This window comes from Aegilops tauschii, chromosome 6 (genome assembly GCF_002575655.3).
Source record: "Aegilops tauschii subsp. strangulata cultivar AL8/78 chromosome 6, Aet v6.0, whole genome shotgun sequence".
In the NCBI taxonomy this organism is placed as follows: Eukaryota; Viridiplantae; Streptophyta; class Magnoliopsida; order Poales; family Poaceae; genus Aegilops; species Aegilops tauschii.
Window position 1 is genome coordinate 450,992,349 of NC_053040.3, and position 9,070 is coordinate 451,001,418.

The window sequence follows — 9,070 nt, forward strand, 5'->3', positions numbered from 1 at the left end:
TAATAGAGAACCGGAACAAAGCATTAGCACATAGTGAATACATGAACTCCTCAAACTATGGTCATCACCGGGAGTGGTCCCAATTATTGTCACTTCGGGGTTGCCGGATCATAACACATAGTAGGTGACTATAGACTTGCAAGATAGGATCAAGAACACACATATATTCATGAAAACATAATAGGTTCAGATCTGAAATCATGGCACTCGGGCCCTAGTGACAAGCATTAAGCATAGCAAAGTCATAGCAACATCAATCTCAGAACATAGTGGATACTAGGGATCAAAGCTTAACAAAACTAACTCAATTACATGATAGATCTCATCCAACCCATCACCGTCCAGCAAGCCTACGATGGAATTACTCACACCCAGCGGTGAGCATCATGAAATTGGTGATGGAGGATGGTTGATGATGACGACGGCGATGAATCCCCCTCTCCGGAGCCCCGAACGGACTCCAGATCAGCCCTCCCTAGAGGTTTTAGGGCTTGGCGGCGGCTCCGTATCGTAAAACGTGATTATTTCTTCTCCTTGATTTTTTTCTCCCCGAAAGCAAATATATAGAGTTGGAGTTGGCGTCGGAGGAGCCTCAGGGGGCCCACGAGGTACCCCCACCCTCGTGGACAGGGTGTGGGCCCCCTAGTCTTCATATTTGGCAAGGATTTTTTATTATTTCCGAAAAGATGTTCCGTGAAGTTTCAGGTCATTCTGAGAACTTTTGTTTCTGCACATAAATAACACCATGGCAATTCTGCTGAAAATAACGTCAGTACGGGTTAGTTCCATTCAAATCATGCAAGTTAGAGTCCAAAACAAGGGCAAAAGTGTTTGGAAAAGTAGATACAACGGAGACGTATCAACTCCCCCAAGCTTAAACCTTTGCTTGTCCTCAAGCAATTCAGTTGATAAACTGAAAGTGATAAAGAAAAACTTTTACAAACTCTGTTTGCTCTTGTTGTTGTAAATATGTAAAGCCAGCATTCAAGTTTTCAGCAAAGATTATGACTAACCACATTTGCAATAATTCTCAGGTTTCATATTTACTCATATCAATAGCATAATCAACTAGCGAGCCATAATAATAAATCTCGGATGACAACACTTTCTCAAAACAATCATAATATGATATAACAAGATGGTATCTCGCTAGCCCTTTCTGAGACCGCAAAACATAAATGCAGAGCACCTTTAAAGATCAAGGACTGACTAGACATTGTAATTCATGGTAAAAGAGATCCAATCATAGTCATACCCAATATAAATTAATAGTAATGGATGCAAATGACAGCGGTGCTCTCCAGCTAGTGCTTTTAATAAGAGGGTGATGACTCAACATAAAAGTAAATAGATAGGCCCTTCGCAGAGGGAAGCAGGGATTTGTAGAGGTGCCAGAGCTCGGTTTTGAAATAGTGATAAATAATATTTTGAGCGGTATACTTTCATTGTCAACATAGCAACCAAGAGATGGCGATATCATCCATGCTACACACATTATAGGCGGTTCCCAAACAGAATGGTAAAGTTTATACTCCCCCTCCACCAACAAGCATCAATCCATGGCTTGCTCAAAACAACGAGTGCCTCCAACTAACAAGAGTCCCAGGGGGAGTTTTGTTTGCAATTAATTTGATTTAGTTTGCATAAAGCATGGGACTGGGCATCCCGATGACCAGCCATTTTCTCGTGAGTGAGGAGCGGAGTCCACTCCTCTTGAGAATAACCCGGCTAACATGGAAGATAAGGGCAGCCCTAGTTGATACATGAGCTATTCGAGCATACAAAACAGAATGTTTATTTGAAGGTTTAGAGTTTGGCACATACAAATTTACTTGGAACGGCAGGTAAATACCGCATATAGGAAGGTATGGTGGACTCATATGGAATAACTTTGGGGTTGAAGGGATTGGATGCACAAGCAGTATTCCCGCTTAGTACAAGTGAAGGCTAGCAAAAGACTGGGAAGCGACCAACTAGAGAGCGACAACAGCCATGAACATGCATTAAAATTAATAGACATTGGATGCAAGCATGAGTAGGATATAATCCACCATGAACATAAATATTGTGAAGGCTATGTTGATTTTGTTTCAACTACATGTGTGAACATGTGCCAAGTCAAGTCACTTAAATCATTCAAAGGAGGATACCACCCCACTATACCACATCACAACCATTTTAATAACATGTTGGCACGCAAGGTAAACCATTATAACTCATAGCTAATCAAGCATGGCACGAGCAACTATGATCTCTAATTGTCATTGCAAACATGTTTATTCATAATAAGCTGAATCAAGAACGATGAACTCATTATATTTACAAAAACAAGAGAGGTCGAGTTCATACCAGTTTTTCTCATCTCAGTCAGTCCATCATATATCATCATAATTGCCTTTCACTTGCACGACCGAACGAAGTGAATAATAATAAGAGTGTACGTGCATTGGACTAATCTGGAATCTGCGAGCATTCAATAAACAGGAGAAGACAAGGCAATATGGGCTCTTGGTTAAATCAACAATAATGCATATAAGAGCCACTTCAACAATTTAATTATGGTCTTCTCCTATTGTAACGCCTGGATAATTAGGCTATAGTAATCCCATGTTAATGATGCCACTTCACCACAGTTACTGTTGTTAAACTTGCGTTGATCCAAAACAGATTCAAAATTCAAGTTTGAGTTAATGGCAAACCACAAAAGTTTCAAAACAATAAAACTAAAATGTTCTAAATGAGCCAAATAATTCATAGGGAATTATGGTGGAGAAACCACACTGTTATAGTATGTCTAGATGCATTAAGATAATAGAAACAACAAAAAATCAATTATTTAAATACCTTTTGTAATTAATAAAATATCAAACGAAATTATTTGAGGACTAGACTTGTTGTGATAGAGGACTAAGTTGAAATACTAATTTAGATGCTAAGTGTATATTTTACAAAAACTAAAATAATAGGAAACAAAAATAAAAGGGAAAATAAATAAAAAGAAAATGTTGCAAAGAAAACAAAAAAAGAGAAAAGAAAAGGGAAACAGCCCACCCCTGTCCCACTGGGCTTTGGCCCACTACACCTTGCCAGCCCACCTAACCCCACTCATCCCTAACCTCTCGCTACAGTGGGAGGCAGGGCAACCGTGGCGGCCATCCCATGGCCATGGCCACGTGCCAGCCATCCACCACATCCCGGCGACCCACAAGACCCCCCATGCGATCACTCTGCTAACCGTAGTGCCCCATTCCCCTCGCTCGCCCCTCCCCCTCTGAGATTCGCTCGTGCCCGAGACACAACCGCCGCCACCTCGTCGATCCCGCGGCCGCCGACCTCCCCTCGTCGCGCCAAGGCGTCCAAGAGCTGCGCCAGCTTCACCTGCTTCGACTACGAGCATCGGCTCAGGCTAGGAGGCCCCGAGCGCTCGCCATCGGGCGTCTTCCCCGCGTCCAGTCGCCGCTTCCTCATCCCAGATCTCCTCCCTCAGCACTCTCCCGGCCTCCCGAGCACGTCATCGAGGACCGCTGTGAGGCCCTCGTCCGATTCCCCTTTGTTCCCGTCTACTTTATCGTCGTTTGGCGCCTCTACTGTCGCGCCTGCGCTCGCTACGCCCTGGGCTCCCCTGGCTTCGCCTTGCCCCGCGTGCCACGCCACGGCCGCGTCCACCAGCGCGCCTACCCGCGCGTTGGCCGGTCACCGCACCCCTGCCCCGCCTAGCGCCGCTACCTCCCGTGCCTTGCCTCAGCGCGCCCGCAGCTGCTGCTCCTGGCCGCTTGCGCTGCTGTTGCTCGTGCCACTACTGCCTAGCTGCTGCTGCTGCTGCTCCCTGTTGCCTGCTGGTGCTCCCGCTGGTCGCTGCTGCTTGATGTTCCTGCTGCTACTGCATGCCGCTGCTGCTATCGCTTCTCTGTTGCTGGTGCATGCTACCGCCGGCTGCTACTGCTAATGGCCATGGCCAAGGCCAAGGCCATGGCCAGGTGTGTGCGTGCTATGTGTGTGCTGATTGTGTGCGTACGTGTGTGTTAGGGCCGGCCCAGTTAGTAGTGCTAATTAACGTTAGTTAGATTAATTAGTGGTTAGGTTATCCTAATGGCCCACTGACATGCGGGTCCCATTTAGTTAATAGTCTAAAAAAATCTAAATACAACTACTCTCCATGACACGCGGGACCCACTACACTATTCGCCCTGTGACCAGTCAGATGTTGACTGGGTCAACCCAGTCAACATGCCCCACATGTCAGCCTCTGTAGACCCTGTTGTGTACACTCCAGTGTGTGCACATAGCATTTGACTATTAATTTCGAATTAATAATAATTCCATAATTTCAGAATATCTATTAAAACTTTGAAAAATAATATAAAATAAACCGTACCTTGGATGAAAATACTTTGAACATGAAAGTTGCTCAGAACAACGAGACAAATCCGGATACGCAGCCCGTTCGTCCGCCACACATCCCTAGCATAGCAAACACGCAACTTTTCCCCTTCGGTTCATCTGTCCAAAAACGCGAAACTCCGGGAATACTTTCCCGGATGTTTCCCCCCTTGCCGGTATCACCTAGTACCGCGTTAGGGCAGACCTAGCACCGCTGTTTGCTTTGTCATGCATCGTCATGCATCTGTTTGCAATGTATTTACTGTTTCTTCCCCCTCTTCTTCTCCGATAGACCCCGAGACTGACGCTGATGCCCCTGAGTATGACTACGTCGACGACGACCCCTCCTTCTTGCCAAAGCAACCAGGCAAGCCCCCCCTTGATCACCAGATATCGCCTATTTCTTCTCTATACTGCTTGCATTAGAGTAGTGTAGCATGTTACTGCTTTTGGTTAATCCTATTCGGTTGCATAGCCTGTCATTGTTGCTACAGTTGTTACCCTTACCTGCTATCCTACTGCTTAGTATAGGATGCTAGTGTTCCATTAGTGGCCCTACACTCTTGTCCGTCTGCCATGCTATGCTACTAGGCCGTGATCACTTCGGGAGGTGATCTCGGGCATATGCTATATACTTTATACTCTAACATTACTTATGATATTGATCGGAGATGGGGGCTGAAGGGGCAGGTGGCTCCATCCCGGTAGAGGTGGGCCTGGGTTCCCGACGGCCCCCGATTGTTACTTTGTGGCGAAGCGACAGGGCAGGTTGAGACCACCCAGGAGAGAGGTGGGCCTGGCCCTGGTCGGCGTTCACGGATACTTCAATTAACACGCTTAACGAGATCTTGGTATTTGATCTGAGTCTGGCCACTGGCCTATACGCACTAACCAACTACGCGGGAACAGTTATGGGCACTCGGCGTCGTGGTATCAGCCGAAGCCTTCGTGACGTCAGCGACTGAGCGGCGCGCGCCGGATTGGAACGTAAGCCTGCTCTTGTATTAAGGGGCTAGTTCTGCTTCTGGCCGCCCATGCAACGTGCAGGTGTGCAATGGGCGATGGGCCCAGACCACTGCGCCATAGGATTTAGACCGGCGTGCCGACCTCTCTGTTGTGCCTAGGTAGGGCTGCGACGTGTTGATCTTCCGAGGCCGGGCATGACCCAGGAAAGTGTGTCCGGCCAAATGGGATCGAGCGTGTTGGGTTATGTGGTGCACCCCTGTAGGGAAGTTTATCTATTCGAATAGCCGTGTCCCTCGATAAAAGGATGACCTGGAGTTGTACCTTGACCTTATAGAACCGGATACTTAATAAAACACACCCTTCCAAGTGCCAGATATAACCTGGTGATCGCTCTCTAACAGGGCGACGAGGAGGGGATCGCCGGGTAGGATTATTCTATGCGATGATACTTGGTGAACTTACCATCTACTCTCTTCTACATGCTGCAAGATGGAGGTGGCCTAAAGCGTAGTCTTTGACAGGATTAGCTATCCCCCTCTTATTCTGGCATTCTGCAGTTCAGTCCACCGATATGGCCCTTTACACATATACCCATGCATATGTAGTGTAGCTCCTTGCTTGCGAGTACTTTGGATGAGTACTCATGGTTGCTTTTCTCCCTCTTTTCCCCCTTTCCATTCTACCTGGTTGTCGCAACCAGATGCTGGAGCCCAGGAGCCAGACGCCACCGTCGATGACGACTCCTACTACACCGGAGGTGCCTACTACTACGTGCAGCCCGCTCACGACGACCAGTAGTAGTTAGGAGGATCCCAGGCAGGAGGCCTGCGCCTCTTTCGATCTGTATCCCAGTTTGTGCTAGCCTTCTTAAGGCAAACTTGTTTAACTTATGTCTGTACTCAGATATTGTTGCTTCCGCTGACTCGTCTATGATCGAGCACTTGTATTCGAGCCCTCGAGGCCCCTGGCTTGTATTATGATGCTTGTATGACTTATTTATGTTTTAGAGTTGTGTTGTGATATCTTTCCGTGAGTCCCTGATCTTGATCGTACATGTTTGCGTGCATGATTAGTGTACGATAGAATCGGGGGTGTCACACCTATCGACCCCCAGAGAAAAGAAAAGAAATAAAACTATTTACACGGGAAAGCTCCCAACAAGCAAAAGAAGAACGGGAAATATTTTTGGGTTTTCTTTTTAATTATTACTACTACAGCAAGAAAGTAAACTAGCTAGAAGCTATTACTATTTTTTTGGTTTTTCTTAAGGTTTAACAAACACACAAGAAGAAAGCAAGAAAAGGAAAATAAACTAGCATGGATATTACAGTGAAAAAGTATGAGCACCGACATCTAGCAACGAGTGTGTGTAAACATAAATGTAATGTTGGTGGGAAATACGTACTCCCCCAAGCTTAGGCTTTTGGGCTAAGTTGGTCTATGGCCACGGTTGGCCTGGCGGATATCCATAATAGTAGTTGGGGTCGTACTGCGAAGAAGAGGACTCTGACTGCCACTGGCTGGCAGCCATCTCCGGATCCCAAGAGTAATAAGACTGTTGTGGAGGCTCAAATTGTGGTTCCGTCTCCGGGGCTGGTGTTGGGTTCCGGTAGGCTTGAACGGCAGCCCACGGAACGAGATACGGACTCTCTGATAAATCAAACAAGGAAGGAGCAGGCAAGGTAATAGTCTCCGGGTGATGTTTATGAAAGAATAATTTGTATTTAAGCTGCCCTTCCCTGCCCTTAACAATAAAGTCATGCGCTAGCATACTCTTATAATCTAAATAAGCACTAGGCAGCAATTTTTCTTCTTTCTCATAAAGTCTAATAGGTATGCTAAAATGTGCAGCAAGGCGTGAAGCATAAATACCTCCAAAGATGGGACCCTTTGTACGGTTCAAACTTAACCGCTTAGCAATAATTCCGCCCATACTAGCAGTGTTATCGCGGAATAAACCATGGAACAAAATGATAATATCAGGAACACTAAGGTTTCCACAGTTTCCGCGACCAATCAAGCAACGACTAGCAAATATGGCAAAGTAGCGTAAAACAGGAAAATGTATGCTAGTGATTCTTGCGTCAGAAACCTTCCTGGTTTCTCCCACAGTAATGGTGTCAATAAATTCTTCCACATCTTTACGGTGTGGTTCATCTAAGGTACCCTCAAAGGGTATTTTTCAAACCTTGCAAAATTCAGCTAATGGCATCTTCTTAACAACATCATATAAATGAAACTCTACTGAAGGAGGTGATTCCTTAGGAAAATAGTAGAAGTTTTGCACAAAAGTATTAGTGAGTAAGAGATACTGATGATGTTGGTCGTGGAGGAAGTCGGTGAGGCCAGCATTCTTAGCCAATGAATAGAAATCCTCATAAATCCTGGCTGCTCTCAAGAAGTCATCGGAAGGCCATTTTCACGGCCGGACCTCCGTGGTACGAGGCAAATTATATTTGGGCCTCTGTGCTTCTTTATTTTGCTTTTCCTTCGAGCTTTGGCTCGATGAGCCCCTCAAAAGTCTCTTCATTATTTTCTGAAAAAGTCTAAATTTTTTAGTAACTTCAAACAAAAGTGAACCAAGCTCAACAAAATTGATAGCAACTACTCCTACAAGTGCCTAGAGACTACATCAAGCATTAGAACTACTTGGAACCATATAAATTTGACATGCAAGCTCAAGAACATGGTCACCTAGGCAGCACAAATTTGCAATGAATAAAGCACTAGAACAAAAACTAATTGGACCAATGGAGGAGTCACATACCAAGGAACAATCTCCCCAAGCAGTTTTGTGAGAGGTGCTTTGAGCAAGGAGATCAAAAATCACAGCAAGGTGAGCTAGAGCTCGTGCTTGAGCTAGATATTCGTGTTTGTGGGAGGAAGAAGGAATGTGTGGGTGCAGGAATAAGTGGAGGAGGGCCACCGTGGGCCCACGAGGCAGGGGGGCACGCCCTGGGGGGTAGGGCGCGCCCTCCACCCTCGTGCCCAGGTGGTTGACCCCCTGCTGTGTTCTCAGTTCCATAAATCCTCAAATATTCCAGAAAAAATCATACTAAATTGGCAGGGCATTTGGAGGACTTTAATTTTCGGGGTATTTTTATATTGCATGGATAAATCAGAAAACAGACAGAAAAAAATACTATTTTACTTTATTTCAACTAAATAACAGAAAATAGAAAGGGGGTACAGAAGGTTGTGCCTTCTAGTTTCATCCCTCTCATGCTCATCAAAAGGAATCCACTAACAAGGTTGATCAAGTCTTGTTAACGAACTCATTCCGAATAACATGAAACCGGAGAAATTTCGAATAACACTATGTTACCTCAACGGGGATATGCACATCCCCTATAATAAGAATATCATATTTCTTTTTGACAGTAGGAAGAGGAAATTCAAAACCTCCAATAATAATCGATGGAATTTTTCCAATAGAGTTGATACTATGAACTTGAGGTTGTTTCCTCGGAAAGTGTACCGTATGCTCATTACCATTAACATGAAAAGTGACATTGCCTTTGTTGCAATCAATAACAGCCCCTGCAGTATTCAAAAAAGGTCTTCCAAGAATAATAGACATACTATCGTCCTCGGGAATATTAAGAATAACAAAGTCTGTTAAAATAGTAACGTTTGCAACCACAACAGGCACATTCTCACAAATACCGACAGGTATAGCAGTTGATTTATCAGCCATTTGCAAAGATATTTCAGTAGGTGTCAG

The 9,070-nt window shown here is 45.2% G+C and overlaps 1 long non-coding RNA gene across 1 annotated transcript; it reads left to right on the top strand.

The window, feature by feature from the left end:
• The first annotated feature begins 3,156 nt into the window (after positions 1–3,156).
• Positions 3,157–6,370, top strand: LOC120967159 (uncharacterized). The gene is made up of 3 exons (XR_012188138.1): positions 3,157–3,526; positions 4,673–4,747; positions 6,047–6,370. It is a non-coding gene; the product is annotated as an uncharacterized lncRNA (long non-coding RNA).
• Positions 6,371–9,070: the final 2,700 nt, after the last annotated feature.